This window comes from Ixodes scapularis, unplaced genomic scaffold, assembly GCF_016920785.2.
Source record: "Ixodes scapularis isolate PalLabHiFi unplaced genomic scaffold, ASM1692078v2 PGA_scaffold11__112_contigs__length_91849675, whole genome shotgun sequence".
In the NCBI taxonomy this organism is placed as follows: Eukaryota; Metazoa; Arthropoda; class Arachnida; order Ixodida; family Ixodidae; genus Ixodes; species Ixodes scapularis.
In genome coordinates, this window is record NW_024609837.1 from 34,812,176 (window position 1) to 34,830,547 (window position 18,372).

Below are 18,372 nucleotides of genomic sequence, written 5' to 3' on the forward strand. Positions count from 1 at the left end.
GGCACTTCCTATGGGCGGAGCTTCTTTTACTGAAAAGCCATCCAACCGCCGGCAAATATCCCAACTCTTGACCCGTGCTACTGAAAAGACAAGCAACGGTCATTCCGCGTATCACCACAGTAACAGCACGAATGAGGGGGAATGTACTTAGCGCGTCCAGCATCCCTCCCCTCCTCCACCCAGCGCGTTTAACAAAGGTCCCAGATTGTTATTCCTCGTTTCCGCGCGTCAAAGCTACATTCCAAAATAAAATTTAAAAAAAAAAAAAGCGTAGCGCGAACTGGCGATCCCTTTGTCTGCAACGCGGTCAACAACATATAGACTCGAGCAGGCCGCAGAAAGGTGTATACATATAGTATAGACAGATGTATGCAGTGGAAAAAGCGCCATCTGTTGACTCCGAACAAACAAAGCGGCCATTATAGAGTCAAGGAGCCTCCCGGCCACAAAGGAAAGCACACAGAGAAACTTTTTTTAACAACCGTCCGCCGAATTCTCGCAGCATTCTCGAGAGGGCACACCGGCAGCCTTGGACACTTGTTTTGAAGTGGAGCGCCGAGAACGCCACGAACCGTCAGAACCAGTCAAGACCTGGAAGTGTGGCACGTGACCTTGAGTACCGCGTATGTCACTGGGGGACCTTTCGAGAGGTCACGTGACGGGTTTCACGCGTCTGATTTGTTCGGGTGGATTCGCGGGGCCTGAAGCGGTTTGACTGCAGGTTGAGAGGAATTGAAGTGTGCGAGGAACCTCGAAAGAATCAGGGAGGTTCCTCCCACTCGTTCCGTCTGCCATTTTTTTTTTTTTTTAACCTCCATAAAGGCGTCTTAAGCGCGCTTGTGAACAAAGAGCGCGTGCACTGTGGGGTGTGTACGAACGTGCCGGGACGGCGTGCGTTCCCGAGCGTGCCAGATTCGGACAGAGCAGCAGTGCCTGTCTTTGATCTGGTAATGGCGAATTCGGGTGGTCATTCTCCGGCGAGTCCTTGTCGGTGGCATCGGCAACCAAAGACGCGCCAGCGGCGCACTATTTGACCTTTTCCACCCGAACACAAAGCGCCGGCGACTGACGTCATCATTTGCCTGGGTCACGCCTGAGATTTGTTAACTTATTGGATTATTTTATGGTATAATGAGCACGCCCTATGCATCATCAACAACATAAAGTCGGACTCTGGGATGCGTGCAAACACGAGTGGCTTCGCAATATTTTTTTTTTTTTAAATATTCGCATTATCACAGTCCGCACGGCACGCAGGATCTTAAATTATAAACTTACTAGGAGGGCAGATTAATAAATCCTTGTGGTGCTGCCCGCACACGCATCAAATTTTAACATATTTCGTTTCAGTTTCCGAAGAGCTGTTGTTATTTTACGACGCTCCCAAGAAAGCTTGTCAGCGTCGCTGTTCATATTCTATTTTCTTGTTGTTAACTTCATCTGGAATCATCGGTCTTTTCATTGCGCCCAAACCATTGAAATTGTAATGGGCGCTCAAGTGTCCAACTCAGCACAAACAATACACCTTTTTTTTTTCTTTACAGCGGTATAATAACACGCCGTGTCCCGCAAACTGACCTTGCGCAAACTACACAACACTTAAAAAAAAAAAATAATGCAATCATTTGAAAGATTCTATTATCGTTGTTTTTGCTATTTTTCTCGGAGCACAAAGGGGTGTCTATCTCAATGGTTTCGTTTTCTGCTCGGACCCGCCATGGGCGAGCATTCTTTAATTCGGTTCCCTTTCCCAATTCGGATATGAAGATACCGGGCGCAGCATGGCAGACAAAGCTGTCAGACCCCTTGGGGAATGGGGGCGCTGCCGAGCACAATGAGCCAAAACACGTAATCGCAAGTTAATACATAGGTTGTGCTTCTCTAAAAAATACTTGGACAAGGAGGTATAAACGACGTTTCGGGCGGACGCCCTTCTTCAAGTAATCGACGTGAGGACGGCAAGAAACAGGTAGGGATCGGACACATCACAAAAATAGGGGTAGGTACGTTGGCCGAGAGGAAGGGGAAGGCGAACTTCCCCTCCGTGTGCTGAATCCTTGACCAACCAGTGTCACAAACAATGCACATTAAAAGGGAAAAAAATAGAGAAGTGAATTTGACGTTGAAAAGCACTTTCTAAGCGTCATCGAAAAAGTAATAGAGTCATAGAAAGACTTGGAGCGCTAAGGTGATCCGCCCGTGCAACAGGCGCAAGATTGGCGATGCAATAACATGGATGGTACGATGATCAGTGGCGTACCAACTTGTTTTTGAGGGGGGGGGGGGGGGGGGGGGCAACCCAGACCCCCCCCCCCCCCCCCCCTTCCGGGGGTGGTGTCCTTGGTATCCCTTGGGCCGCCGGCCAGTGTTTGCCCTGCCCAGTGGCGGCTGTTTCAAGCGGGGCAAAACACATGCCTTTCCCCCCACTCTGAGAACTGGGGGGGGGGGGGGGGGGGGGGGGGCAAGTTCCCCCCCTTGTTTCCCCCCGGTTGGTACACGCCCATGGCGATGATCATCCGCGTAGCAACTTTCAGGATGAGAGTACCCTGCTTTGTATAACGTTTGGAATGGCGCCGTTTATCCTGAGACGTTCAGACGTTTAAAGGCTACATTCTTCGCACATTTCAAATCTCGAGTCGGTTATATTTTGATGAACTACTCATTAATTGGTAATTTTATTTTGTTCGCAAATATTATAACCACAGATAAAGTTGCTCAATACCATTTTTAAACGAGGAAATATGCCCTGGTTTTTGGGGCTTCAATCTTTGACGTAGAGACCAATGTGGTTTATATTCACCGTCAAAAGTATTCAAATAAAATGTAACATTACAGCGTAATCAAATTTAGAAGAAAATTATGCTTACGCACACTGTTTTTCAAGCACCAGGTGCATTGAAACAACTTGTGTAAGAAAAGTATGAAAAAGTAAAATTTTACAAATTGGATAGAAAAAAAAGTCATTTAAAATTTATTAAAGTAAACAAAAATGTCCTGCATATGGTTAAGATACTACTAATTGAGCTCCACCCTGCTAGAAAGTGATATACCATAAAACCACAAACGAATAAAAAAAAAAAACACTAATAAGAACAATGTTCATATAGCGCTAAAAAATCTTGAAATCCCACCCAGCAGAGTGGCGCAGTGGAAGCGTGCTGGGCCCATAACCCAGAGGTCCGTGGATCGAAACCACGCTCTGCTACATTTTTCTTTTTTTTTTTTTTATTATTTACATAGGGTGGCTTCTGAAAGAACGAATAATTTTTTTTTTTTCTTTATGGTGGTGCTTTCCCGTGTACACAATGCATCTTTCAAAACGCCGCTGCCGCGATCCATCACGGCGCTATCATGCACGCTGCCTGCAGTCCAAGGTGCAGTCGCTGCTGAAATGCTTGACGCGCCATCTAGGTCACGCTAAACACACTCCTTTAACGATTGCACGACCGCCGCCAAGTTACAGAACTCCGGCAGACAACGGATTCATTTTAGATTTAATTTGGTTTTCATTATTATTATTTTTAGTAACGATAAATGTACACCGATTACGATTTGACGGATCAGTGGACAAATATTTACACAGTGGACCTCACCAATCGTTCGACGTTTACTCTTGTTTGGCATTCCGCATGTAGTGCGCGCTGTCCCTCGGATGGCTCGGCAGTATTTTAATATAAGATATAATCATGATAAATAATTAATAATATAACATGATAATCACACGATAAATATTTAATAACCATAACTTAAATCTCTCGATGTTGTCTTTTTTTCGTTTTTTTTTTTTATATACTGGAATTGTTGTGGAACAAGATCTGTTGTCTTTAAATCACTTTTATTTGCTGATATATTTTTATTTACATCCAATAGCGACGTAATACAAAGCATACGACCTTCTGCGCAAATATTAGAATCAAATGCTCCAAATAAATTTCGCTTAAGTTTTCTCTTGTGTGTTTTGTTATGGACTGGCAGATGTGTTGAGAATGCTATGTCGGTGCCCTTTCCTTGCTTAATTTTATTTATTCGTGCGGCCATTTTATGTATCTCGTATACTTGCAATGTGTAGGCGATGAATAAAACAATATTGAGAACCATTTAAATATCTACTGGTCGAAAGCTCTAACTTATACGCAGTGGCGGATCCAAAGGGGGGGGGTGGGGGGGGGGGGGGGGGGCGCCTTCCCCAAACAAAGTCGAACCCCCCCTCCCCCCTCCTCAGAGGGCAATTTGCCATTGGTGGACCCTCCGGTGCACAAGAAAGAATGAAAAAATTTTCCGCCCCCTCCCCCCCCCCCCCCCCCCCCCCAAAAAAAAAGAAATGGAGTTCTATATCCGCCCCTGCTTATACGAAATCGACGGTGGTTCGCGCCTGTCACCCTGCCGTAAACCATCCTCAAGCGTCATTTGAGTCACCATGCCCTCTTCCTCATACCCCCTCCCTCCCCCCAACAACCCTCTACCCCGAACTTCTCACAAACGCGCAAGAAACCGGTTCTAAGAAAGCTCGTTCATCAAGAAGCGGCGCGACCAAGCGACGACATCCAATGACCGCTGGTGTCCGTCACTCAGCAATCAGGAAAACGAGCTATTCATCGATCCGCGCTTTCACAAAAAAGCCCCGTCAAAGGCGCGGACGGATGAAACGCCACCATCCACCACAAAACAAAATGTGGAAAAAAAGAAATCAGCGTGAGTGACACATGCACTGCCCCCCTCGTCCATCTCAGAGAAAGTCCCATCGTCTCGATCCGACACCGCAGTCTTGACCATCCAGAACAACTCCCCGCCTAAAAAAAGCGACAGAAAAAATATCGATCGCAAAGATCGCGCACACATTGCCGTGTAACACGGTTCCACAACAGTCACCGAGATGGCGCCACCATCGCCATAAACGTGATAGGGAGGCTATAAACGTGACGGAGTCGCACTCTTTCAATGCGCCTCCACACGCCCTCAAACCGAGGCGACTAGAGTATGGACAACTGGTGTAGGCGTAGCAGACGACGCATATGGAGTCGTGATCTTTGACTCAATTACCAGAATGTAGGGGCACAGTTGTCGATACAACGTGACCAACGCTTGACACCAAACGCGTAGAAATAAATAACGGAGTCGGGTAATATATTCATCAATTCAGGACGTCCCACACGCCCTCAACTTTGGATTGACAGGGGTGCGGACAACTTGCAAACGCGTAGCAGACGACACCGGCAGAGATGCGTCCTTCGCCTCAATTAGCAGAAAGTAAGTGAGTCGCTGTTCATACAACCTGACCAAAAGCTCGAAAACAAATTTGTAGAACAAAATGACGGGAATTGGTTTGTTCCCAGGGTTTTTCCACTACCCACTTCGAACCCGGGCGAAATCAAGAGGGCGGCTTCGCCTCACGGGCCTCGCGTCAAAGGGCGCCGCCATGTTTCGTTTCATGCCTAGATCGGAGTTGTCCGCGCGGTGACGTCCCAGGCGGGGGGTAGCGCGTCTCGGGTACTCCGGTACTCCTCGGAGTGAAAACTATCGTCCTGTCCCGCTCTTCTGCTCTGAGCGAGAGAGTCAGGTGGTCGTCCGGCGTCTGCGGGGGTGGGTTCTCTCCTCGCACTCGGCGCCTGCTCTAGGCGTTCTCCGTCATCGTCTGTTCGTTTCCGCACTCTTATATCACCGTGAAAAAAAACACAAAACCAATCGTCCGACCTGTGGTACCAAGTGCTCCCCTGTTCGTGACGTGGGCCCGTCCTGAGTGCGCCAACGGTGCAATGTAGTCTCCCGTTAAAACAACAACGACCCCAAGCATCGCTTCGGCGCCGAGTTGCCCCGGACTGCGAAAGTCCAAGGTTCGGCGATGCTACCGCTGCTGGGACGGCACCGGACGCTACTCTTGGGAACGTTAGCGGTGAGTGGTGCACGTCCGAATCAAAATCACCTTTTTCAAAACTACTAACTCCAAAAACACAGCTAATAGGAACACACAAATGCACGCCGGCTTGTTCCTAGCTCTCCATTGTCCAAGATTTTAAGTTTTGATCAGTCTGATGAAGGAGTGGAACGGATTGAATCGTGATCCCTGCCTATTCCGATCTGGATGAGCATCGTACCGGCGTGCGGTCGTGTATCGTTACTGCGCGCTTGCAGTCGTACTGCACCAGCAGAATCTCTCATCTACAGCGGGTAACGATGTCGCCATACTTTGGTGGACCAAACTCCCGCTCTCTAAACAACGTCTAATTTGGTTTGCTTTTTCTGTGATAGCGGTTTCCCTTTTGGGAACGCTGCATAGAGGGACCAAACACCCATCCCAGAATCTCGTGTTTCTCCATTAACTGAAAAATAATCTCGGGGTCCATTAAAAAAAAAAAAATGATAATAAAGAAGAAGAAGACGGAGAGGCGAGATGTAGAGGTTGGAACTCGAGATGATTTCGGTCGGTTTCGGGGGGAGGGGGTTTTCAGTTTATCGCGGTTTCAGCTAAAGGAGAATTAATTTGAACTGCCCTTTTCTAGAAACTGCTGCTGTTGTACAGTCCGCGGCACTGTTAACGCATACAAACCATCGCCGTTTCTTTTTTTTTTTTTTTTTTTATGTTTTTCCTCTTAGTATCGAAGGACTGCCATCAAGACTGCTATAGTTACGGAGAAAATGGCTAATTTGGGGTACCTAACCTAAATGGTAAATTTTAAAAAGGGCCATCGCACAAGCAAGAAACACGACTCAGATCTGCAGACTGTCTCATGCATGACGTCTTAGCAGTGTAATATATTAACAGTGTCGAGCAGTGTACGGTTGTCCCCTCTCCGCTGTGGCTGGTAGTGTCGTCGTCGTCGTCCTGGCTGCTGTTTTGCAAGCGAGCGGGACCTTCTCCGCCACGCGCGCCAGCGACGGGCCGGCGGCGGGACGCCGTGAAAAGGTCCCGCGCCGGGATTTCCATGGCGCCGCTGGCATCTTTATGGATTTCGGTGGCAGAAGCCTTCTCCTCTCGCATCGGACCCTGTTTTGTTGTTGTTGTTGTTGGTCGTTCCCTTCGCCCTCTTGGCGGCACGTACTCTGTCTGGAGACTTGCGCTCGCGGGACCGACGACGGGAGCGCGGGACGAAAAAGGAGAAACCGGGAGGCGCGGACTATGTGCGTAAGGGGAGAAAACAAAATGTGCGAGTGAGTGCGTGCATTGTTAAAAAAAAAATGTGACGGGCGGTTGTCGCTTGCGGCTTTGAACCGAGTGTATTTGTGTGCAGCCCCGTGTGTATTGCGGCTTTTTCTCGCGCGCTTTTGTGTGTATGCATGAGCTGCGCGTGCGCTTTAGTTTGTGTTTGCGAGACTGCGCGTACAGGGATGTTTGTGAGAGTGCATGTGGACGTCGCTTTGTTTGTTTTGTTTCTTCGTTCGTTTGTCGCTCTTTTATGTCTGCGTTTGTTTGTGATCTATGCGTTTCTAACGTTAACGGTATATGCTCGATTTAGCAGGAGTGTTTGCGTAATGTTACTGCAACGCAGCTAATGTTGTATAATTTTCTGGTGCACAAGATCATGAAGCCAAAGGTGCTATTTAGGTAACATTTCAGGAACGTCATGTGGAACCATTAACCAATGAAACGTGGCAAATCTCAGCCTCCATCGATGTTAACGAAACGTTGCGACTTCCCGCCGAAACACACGGGCAATATAATCCACAGACGAAGACAGTACGTTTCAAGAGTAAATTTACAGAAACGTGCCCGTTGCAACAGATCCGTGGCACCTCATTCTGCGTCCATCCAAATTTTTGTACTTGCCAGCGTCTACAAAAATATGCTAATAAAAAAAATTAAAAATCTACATGAGCCTATAAGATACTATAAGAGATTAAAGTAACTGTGCCGTGTATATGTTTAGGCGGCGGGAAGTTAGTCGTCAATGGGCGTCTAGTGTCTCAGCTGTAGATGAGAAATTTAGCCAGTGCGGTAAAACCACTAATTGGGGGGTCTTTAACGTGCACCGCGCAGTAGGGATTGCATGAACGCGTGCCGATACCACAATGATCCACAGAGAAACGGGCAGAGGTGGGGATCGAACCGAGGATCCTTGGGTTCTGCAACGCGTATCGGCTAGGAGGTTCCATAAAACGTTTACGCAGGCAAGTTTTCGCTCCACGTGCTCCAAGCTGCGGTGCGATGAAACACTCGGCCACCGATCCCCCGCTCTCTCTTGCCTACGACCTATTGGATAGATCATAGCCACGAACACCATATTTGAGTGCGCTCTTAACTAGGTGTGCTAAGAGCGAGCCAACTGTCAAGACCAGCAGTCTTGGTGGTGCTAAATGCGCGTTTGGAAGCTCGCCGTCCGCTCGCGCTCAGCAGTCACGGACTCGGCTGTAGCCGCCTGTTTGGACGCGCCCTCGGCAGCTGTGCATGGACGCCGTCATAACCGACCTTCAGTTTTTGTTTCAACTTACTCCGTTCGCTACTCTTCATCGTAGCCAGAGCAGGACAGGTCAGTGCCACTTTAGGTGCTGCTGTGTCCTTCTCCCGAGCATCGGTCTCTTGTGGAGGCTCGTCACTGCCCGCTTCAGTGGGTCGGCGTCTCGGTATAAGACAAGAGAAGGTCGGCAATGGCGGCTCAATCTGGCGCGTGTTTGAACCGTCCATACTCTGCTCATACTTGGTGTACAACGCTGTCAAAACCCCTGGTGGGAGCATGGGGCTTGATCTCTTTGATAATTTGCACGCGTTCTCCCGCAAACGAAACCATGCCCCCTACGATATGACAAGATGGCTTTCTCTTTTCGATGGAACAGGCGCGCGCACACACTTCTTCGAATGTCCCTTCCGGTCCTGCTGCTGTTTTTCCCGATATTCCTTAGCTCTTCCGCGTGCCTCTGAAGTCTAGACGCTGGTCGGGGAGGAACGACCGCCGCTTGCAGAGGAGCCTGCGAAGATTATCTGCCCCTGGTGTGTTTGCCCATAGCTTACTCGGGATGTGTTTGCGTCCAATAGGGAGATAAGACATTTTACGGGTCAAGTCCGCCGCAGTCACGTGATCATGCGTCTCGAGACCCAGTGTCTGGGACACCAACCAACTTGGGGCGGACTCGAGGAATAAATATGTTTCTTTCATTAAATTTCCTCCAACGTCGAGTAGAAAAGTCGTCGCCAGCGAGCTCCTGTCAATAAACGTGTAATATTGACTGCTCAGGTCGAACAAAGAAGACGGAGAAGTAAACGGATGGCTTGTACGTGACATCATCGTAGAGTGCCAATAATCATTGTTTCTTGTTCTTGCCGAGAATATCAAACTCGTGGGTACAAAATATAAGCTGCAGAAGAGAAGGTACGTGTGAAGCAGCAAGGCTCTTCACGATGACATCGGATGTGGCGTCAGTGTTTGCGGACACGTGCACCGTGTCCGCAAACAAATATTGACATGTATTGGAGCATTTTTGTATGTTTTTACTGATCTCTTGTAATACGTAAATCGTTGGGTCCTGATTTTTTTTTTTTTACATCTCCAAGAATTTATAATTACTCTGGTAATCCGCAGGAGTCCTTGGACGTCTACAGTGATACACTGCGTTCTTGCTTTCCACTTGTTTTAAAGTTATTGAAAATTTATAATATATAATATAGAATACTAGGCGATCGAAGCGCTGTGTTTGGCTCAAGCATTGAAGCAAGTACGCCCGTGAAAAGGTTGACGCTTTTTGTCTTTGTAGCAGAAGAGGAACAATATAATTAGTCCCCTGCGCAGCCCTCAGAGACTGTGAACTGACTAGCGGAAACGACTACCTTTTAACGCCAGAAAATGACAATAGAGCCGTCGACATCCTTCTCTGCAAGCGGCCTTTCAGATTGTTCAAGAAAGTATGCACCTTTTGATTACTTGAACAGCACGCTAGTTCATAAATAACTAAGTTCACGCTGAAGTTTTTTTGTTTTATTTCAGTGTTTATTTTAATCGTGATTTAAAGCGAGATATTTGCGACTCAACCAGCAATCAACCACTGAATAACTAAAAAAAAAAATTACCAGTTATAATATACATTTGACAAATTAGAGCGTGCTGGTGAGGTTACGGGGATAAAGGAATGCAACATAAACCGGCGGGAAGGACGAGAACAGGACAAAACATGTTTTGTCCTGTTCTCGTTCTTTCTGCCGTTCATATTGCTTTCCTTTATCCCCTCATATACGTATGTATAGTTGCAATCATGCAAGCTGCTCAAAACATTTTTCAAAACAAAATGCATAAGGAAGCGAACAACCGGTTATAAGGGCAATAGAAAATGCAGCTGTATCGGAAATGAACAATTAACCGCTTAAAGCCCTTGTATATTTATTTATAATAAAAAGCAACGTTTCAATCTAACTCGGAAAAAAAAAAAACGCGAAAGCTAAAGTTACAGCTTGGAAGAGCCACTCAGAGCGGCGAAGGAAAACACTTTCAGCTCTTCACAAAGGTGCACACGGATGGTACTTCGTCAGTGTCCCGTACCTCTTTCTCTCCAACGCTCTGATTGGCTCGTCAGGGAGTGCAGCCTCCGCCCTTGGCCCAAGTTATGCTTACACTGTGTCTTTATGATCGCGCCTATATCGAAAACTTTACCGTAGCCGGTCTCTACATTTATTCACATGCAACAGTACCTTTTGTATCTTATATCTTGTAGCTTCTTTGTTTTTCTTGTACTAGAGTACTAAGAAAAATCTAATCAAAACAAACCATCGAGTTTTGGGCGTTTTTCTCTCCTATCAAACACTCACCGGCATCTCCCGACCTTGGGATATTCGTCTCTTGCGCCCTGTTTAAGGTGTTCTCAACAAAACACTGCAACGCCCTGCAACAAAAACAACAACAACAAAAACACTTTTAGTTAAAGAATTGCAAAAAATCTTTATGTGCATACCCCGAAAGAATTATAGCCGGAAGTAATACAATAATAATAATAATAACTAAAATCTCGGGAACGTACACTTTTTATTCCTAGGCCAACAGCGTTAGCACGTATTCGTTCCTATGGACTACCTTTGAAATATCTTCAGTCTTACCCACAACAATGAAGAACCTATAACATTCCGTAGGATTGTAATAGCGGCGAAGGCGTAGTACGCTACTTAATTAAACTTCCATCGTCCCATTCATATTTATTTTTCTCCTTGAGGGCCCTTAAGCAGGCGTGATTGAGTATAATACATGCTTTTGAAATAAACATACACAAAAAAACAATAGTAGAAATACTGCATATAGTAAAAGCCGGCTAGAACAATGAAGGTTAGTAGCGGTGGATGGTGACTGTGTGGCGAAACATTTATCAGTATGTAATAGGGATAGCTAGTTTCTTCGATTAGAAAGTTCTGATAGTTATAACCTCTGAAGAAAAAAAAAAGGTTAAAAGTTTGCGTTTTGTTTGTTATACGTCTGATGCAACAACAGTAATCGAGTTTGATGCAACGGCAGTAATTGATTTTTGTGGTGAAATCTACTTAGGAGACATATTGAAGAAATTGGTCTGCTGTCAGATAGGAGTAATAGAAGTTCGACAGTCTGTGCCTCGAAACACTGGTTCAACAGATTAATAGACAGATCTGAACTATTAACAGCAAGTCACAATATTTTGTTACCCGCAAAGTTTTGAAGCTTAAAAATTCGGTTTGAAAGGCTGAGAGGATCTGCTAACAACGCTGAAACCATGACGTCAGATGCTATTGTAATATGGGACAATATGGAAGCATATTACAGATTGTCCTGACGGATTACAAGACGTATGAGGGTGTGTGAAATGGTCACGCCAGCAAAACGAGAAAACATGCGCAAAATATCGCAGGAAAGTTTTGATTTTGGTTCGCCGTTTTTTGTCAATAACTATTTTGAATTTAGAAATATTAAATGTGCCGGAAAGAATAAAAGCCTGGGTATTTCGAAAATCTGTTTCCAGTTGGGTAGATATATAAAAAAAGGCATTTAAGTTACACTGATGTCATAGGCTGATGTAATAAATGGAACTGCAGGGGTTTTCGACTGCTTCAAGGTTATCGGCAAGGTAGGCTTGTGAACGAAGACAGATGGACGAGGAATATATTCGTTTTTGAAGAACAAATGTTGTAAAGAATTCATTAAAAAAGTTTATTACTCCCCCTCCCCCCTTCTCCCCTACGAAAAGGAATTTCCCCGCAGCATTGCTCACACGATTTTCGGAAAACACCGAAATGCAGAAAGCCCCACTCCTGGCGAATTCACGAAGAGAGGTTCTTGGAAGAAGGCAGGTCGAGAGACTGCTCGAAACGTCGAAGAACTCTCGAGGAGTTCTTATCTGGGCCGTTTACAAATGTCCGTGTTTGCGGAAGATACTCGCAGATAGCGAGCAGCACTGTAAGATAAATAAACGCGCTACGATGGCCCAAGTGCGATGCAAAGCTGTGAGAGGAACAGAATCGTTCCGATGTCGAAGCGGTCCACGGATGTCCATATTCGCCGCAAATGATGTGCGGATTGCAATACCAATCCCAACCAAAGGAGAAAAAAAAAAAACAGCATTATCTGCAGGTTTTTTAAAATTTTTTATTTATTTGTTTTTTTTTTTTTTATTTAGTCTGGTGTGTGTTAGAAAATGGCGGCGTACGCCGGCACAATCAAGACGCCATATGTTCTTCCCGAAAAGGAAAAAAAAAAAAAAAATAGTGCTTCGGCACGTTTGGTTTTGGTCAGTGCACACTGCGTTCGGCTTCAATGCAAATCCCTCTTGTTACACAGTGAAGAGCGCCTAACGCTGCGTCAGTGGTGATTTATTGCTGTGTCATGTCTGCTAAGCCTACCGGTAGTGGCGTATGGAAAAATGATATTTCAACCAGTTGTGTGTTCTTGTGTTTATCTGCAGGTATATTTCCAAAACGCATGCAGACTGCTAAAGTTTTCGTACTGTATAAGAAAGGTGTTAAAATGACATCAACAACTATAGATCCATTTAAATATTTCCTGTTTTGTTTTCTTGTTGTTGTTTTTTTCCAAAGGTGATTGGAAAAATTTATTAGTGTAAGATTGTCGAAAGTTTTTTACAAATATCAACTCATTAGAAGGTCTCCGTTCGGATTTCAAAAACATCGTAGTACGGAACTTGCCTTACTCGAAGAAAAATAATTTATCTTGCGTCGTTTAGAGGATAAGAAACTTGTTTTGGGAGTTTATATTGATCTTACAAAATCTTTCGATTATTTAAACAACGAATTACTGTTACGAAAAGTCGAATTTTATCGTGTTCGCGGACAAGCCTTGCATTTACTCCGGTCCCATCTGAAAAATCGGAAACATGTTTTGCGGTAACTTTAATTCGAATATAAAACCGATTTCTTCATGAGTACCTCAAGAAAGTATCTTAGGCCCATTCCTTTCTAAAGTCCGCGTAAATAATATCATATATATTGACCAATTATTAAATTTGTAATGTACGCAGATGGCACAACACTACTTTACGCTGCTGATAATGCGGAAGACTTCGTGTCAGAAATTAATTTAGTATTAGACAAAATGTCATCGTCGCCCGACAGGAATGCTTTAAAAATAAATACTAACAAAACTAAAGCTGTAATATTTCGTACAAAGCATAAACCTCTTCCATCAGTATGCAGGGTTGCCTTACATTCAGTTGACATTGAATTGGTAGTTGACATATAATTTAAAACACTTGGTGCAGTGTTTTTTTTTTTCTTCATAATATGACCTGGGATTATTACACTATACACTCCGTGCGGGAACTATAGGGGGCGCTTTGAAAAACGCGCGTAGCGCCGCTAGCGGAGGAGCTGGCGTTCGACAGCGAGGCGCGCTCAGCAGCCTGCGGCGCCTTTTCGCGTGCGAAGCTGTGGCGGCGGAAGCGCGCACGGACGAAACTTTTGCTTTTTAAGCCGATAAGTTGAGGATGACGTTGCATGAGTGCTGGGGCAGAAGGGCATTTAGCTGTTCTCCGCTTCTTATATATTAAGTTTGAATCGTCAATAGGGATAATTTCTCTAGTTGCGGTCGAAAAAGGGGTTTAGGCAATTTTCCGAAAAGCAAGATGGCCGCGACCATAATTGCTCTCAGTGGGAAATTTGTTTCGCTCGTCGCTGTAAAGTTGGTGGGTCGATGATATTTGGAGGCGAGTAAGATGTTCACTAAATTCGTGCACTAAGTGGGCCAAGTTTTATTAAGACAGCAAGTGTGAAAGTTATGGTTCGAACGAATAAAGTAATAAAGCTGTCAGGAATATCCCATAATGGACCCAAAATGTTGTGTTATAACCGGGCTGTGCGAAGTGCAGATTTAGACACGCAGGTTCTTGGACATGACCGTAACTTGACACAACAGTTATAATAGCAAAAAATAGGTGGCATAGGGAAACCAGGTGGAAATTTAGTTTGGGCGGCGTAACTGAATGGGAAACGGTTTTGACTGTGAAAAGGCTGTCAAGAGAATACCACTTGTCGTGGGAGAGGGAGACTTAACGGGTAGGGACTAGTGTACTGCACTTCCACTTGAAACAACTTTACGGAAGGTGGCTTCCAAACCGAGAAAACTAAGTTGCCGGCCAACACACGGTTTGGCCGTCAAAGGCTTTTGCGGTGAGCTGTTATGTAGTAATCTGGTTGTGCGAGGTGCTGATTTTCGGCACACAGGTACTTGGACAACCGTAACTTGACAAAACACTTATTATACCTAAAAGAGATGGCATAGTTTAAGCAGGTGGAAATATTTTTGGCCGGCGTAACTAAATGGGAACCGTTTTTGACCGTCAAATGCTGCCAAGAGAATACATCTCATCATGGCCGGAAGGTGCACACTTTACAGGTAGGAAGGGACCAGTGAACGGGTACTTCCAGTTCGAACAACTTTGCGATAGGTGGCTCTAAAGCCGAGAAAAAAAAATGTTGTCTTCAAAACTCGGGGTGTCAGCGTTTCCACATCCAAAAGGAGGCTGATCAAAAAAGAAAGCACACCACATAAACTTTCATTGTCAAACATCGATTGTCCAGAGATTCCAAGTTTCATTGTAGTTTTCCTTAGATTCATATTTGTCACTTTTTGTACCGTTCGAATCTTTCTTTATGAAGTACAGACTGCGTGCCATACTGGTCCGGAAATATTGACACGTACGATGGGGACGAAACGTCTTTCGAGGGCATTCCTTCAACGAAATTCGCACCTCATACCCACGAGTGTGGAATGGCATTTCAGTTCGAGCTGAGATATGTTGGCGTTACTGGTACGAAGACAAACGCACAGCGCAAAGCGGCAGTGTAGAATATGTCAGCAGTGCCGACATAGTGGCAGACATGATCGGGAGACCAAATTTCTCGCGTCGTACGGCATGGGTCCATCGCGGTCGCTGTCCCACAAAACGCCGTCGAGGTGAAAAACTGTGAAACTTTGTCCCCACGAGATACGACGCATTACTATTGGAGCACTTAACGACACAGCAGTTCATGCTGTCAACCCAGCGCAACCGCAACGCTCCGACTTCAATGCGTACCAACGTACGCGGCGCGGTTTCGTTTCGGTGGGGCTCTCACTGCCTACCTTCGGTAACGGCCGCGCGGCGGCGCGCCGGTCGCGTCGCACGGAGTGTATATATGCGTTCATGTAAGGGACATAAAATGAACATGCGTTCATTTTATGTCCCTTACATTTTCAATAACTTACCACCGAGTCTCAAGGACCTTACTTGTAGAAGAAAAAAAACTTAAAAACGTATTAGCCCCGAGAACATGGCGTGGCGCCACCTGACGGGCCTATCGTCGTGACGTAGGATGGGGGATCACGTGACCGTTTCCTGCACTCTGCGTCAAGGGTGGAGCGTCTCGGTCCTCACTCTTTTTAATACTACGGGTGTTTAAGGCTTCTTTTAACCCAATGTTTCGTTTTACTACTCGACCTAGTCAAGTTCCTAAATCGGCTGCCGTACCAACGCTTCCGCGGAGCCGGTGAACCGGTTGGAGGCGAGCAGGGAAACGGTCGCTGCAGGGAAGCGCGGCGGCGTGGACTAGAAGGTGCGGGTCAACTTGTCGTTTTCGGCGGCTGTCTCGCGCACCGCAATGGACGCTTACGAAGTGCGACCCACCGTTGAAGACGATTTTTTTTTTTTTTTTAATTTCTATTCGACCGGGCAGTGGGCACCCCGTTACAACTGTGTACCCCTTTTCAGTTGTACTGTCTGTAAGCAGCATCAATGCGTTCGTGGACAAGGCCCACGAAACATCCCGGCTGTCGCTTGTGGGCGAAAGTGTTCTTGAAGCGGGACACGTGTTCTCCTGCAGCATCAAGAAGCTGGATAGGGATTGCTACACGTTCATTGGATTCGTTCTCCAGACGTCGGCGCTCACTTCGTACGAGCTGGAGATAACACTAAATGGAAGAAACGTCAATGACACATCGTGCTCCATCAAAGCATAGGGGAAGTAACATGCCGTGTAACGTTATTTTGCTAGGTTGTATGCACTCACCGGCCGGCGTGCTGTGAAATAGATCGAGAATAAATGGAGCCACATAACATGCTCACATTTATGCAGTTGCTGGTTGCTTAAGTACCACTAAGCTGTGAGTGATGTTTGCATTAAAATAGTCAGTAAAATTTTATGTCTTGTTGCCCTTTGTAAATTACTCTTTCAAGTATATTAGCACCCAGCTCTACTTGAATTGCTTGCCGCCAACTTGCACATACACTTTTAACCCCATCGTTCAAATGATATTGAAGCTGTATGAGAAATGTACTGCTATGCAGGGTGAGACTGTTCACAATTTATGAATTATATTGGAATGCTTCTCGTTGGGGTAGATGTGGAAGCTGATGTTTGGGTCGTTCGCGTAACTGCGGCATTGCGATACCGAACAGTACTTTACCATTGCTCCCTGAGCTCGACAGCTGCTGAAGCCGATCCGCGCGTGTGCTGATCAGGCTTCACACACACACACACACACAAAAAAAAAAAAGAAGCAAAAGTATTGAGCGAACGGTTTCCGAAGTCCCCGACCAAAGCAAGGCGGGATAGCTGGCCTTATCACGTGATCCCCCATCCTACGTCACGGTCGAACGATCGCAGCGCTCCAATCGGTCCCGCTCGGGGCCAATTAAGAAGCTATGTGACCATCAACCTCGTTATTGTTTCGTGATTTTTTTTATTGCTTCGTGCAGAAACTTTATTGTCGTCTCTCAACTACTGTGCTCATGTATTTGTTAGTGGCACACTCTGTCATCGTGCCATAAGAGCGACTACTTTAGCTTCTGTGCAATACACGTTTGTGCTTATTTTCTAATATAGACTATTGATGGTGCTGGACAAGACCATCTTCATTTTTGTTTTCTGATTCTTTAAAATTTGATTTTTGATTAAGTGTGAGTCTGGACTCAGGAGTGTACTACATTTGGAGTGTACTGGCGCTATCTTATTGTCTTGTGTTTGTGAGTGTTTCTAATTGCGTTCTAGAACTTTCCTGTGAACATTTCAACTTTTAGGTTCAGTCCCACAAGCCCTTGTTGGCTTTGACGAACCTGTATTTTGTACTTTTGAATTCACCCAGCGTAAATTAATAAATATTATAATTATAATTATTATTATTGTTGTTCTTGTACTTCTGAAACATATTACGTGTATATTGCTGTGTGAAAAGCATGTCTACGTTGAGTGGGCTTCGGAGTTCAAATGCGTTATGCCGTGAAGCAGATACGTCAGGGCGCGTCGCGTCCTTGGGATTGATCGAGTTTACGCGTTGATTAAGCTGCACGAAGTAATAGGGTGTGGTTGTTTCGGTCACAGCTTATCTAGAAATTACCCCTGGTGACAAGGACTTACGGCGGCCGAAAGATTGGACGGAAGACCCCCGGGCAAAATAGGGACAAATGGTGACAACGACCCGATGCAATGAGAGTTACACTCTGCTCCATTTCCAAGGTCCGCTATGTCGCTTTGGGATACAGGAAATTGCGCTATATTAGACTCGGACATATAGGGAGTATTCACTGGCGGCCATAGCTGCGTGCGCGAATGCCGAGCGCGTGCTGACGACGAGCTTCTACAGTTCTTCTGCAACGTGCATTCCGCACCATCAAGAGTGCCGGTCTTGGCAGCCTATTGATGTGAGCTCGTTCTGAGCATGCGCTCTAAACAGCACCCACAAATATGGCGTCCAGTGAATACTCCCTATTGGGAGCGATCCAGTGTATGAAGTAATCGCGTTACTGGTAACAAGTTTGTTGCCAGTAACGCGTTTTAAGTTTTAGGTAACATTATAACGTGCTCGTTAATTTCTAAATGAGTAACGAGTAGTGTATTTTCGTTACTATTTTGCCGTCTGTTAAGGCTCTTGTTACTTTTTATTTATCTTTTCTTTAAACACCAATTCGCATTTCGTACACTGCGCCGAAAAGGGAAATCTTCTCTGC

General features: G+C 45.6%; 1 non-coding gene and 1 pseudogene across 1 annotated transcript; one reads left to right on the plus strand and one right to left on the minus strand.

Moving 5' to 3' along the window:
* The window catches only part of LOC120841087, a 107,093-nt pseudogene that overhangs the window by 12,722 nt on the left and 75,999 nt on the right, over positions 1 to 18,372 (minus strand).
* Positions 3,134 to 3,205, plus strand: Trnam-cau. The gene has a single exon. It is a non-coding gene; the product is annotated as a tRNA-Met (tRNA).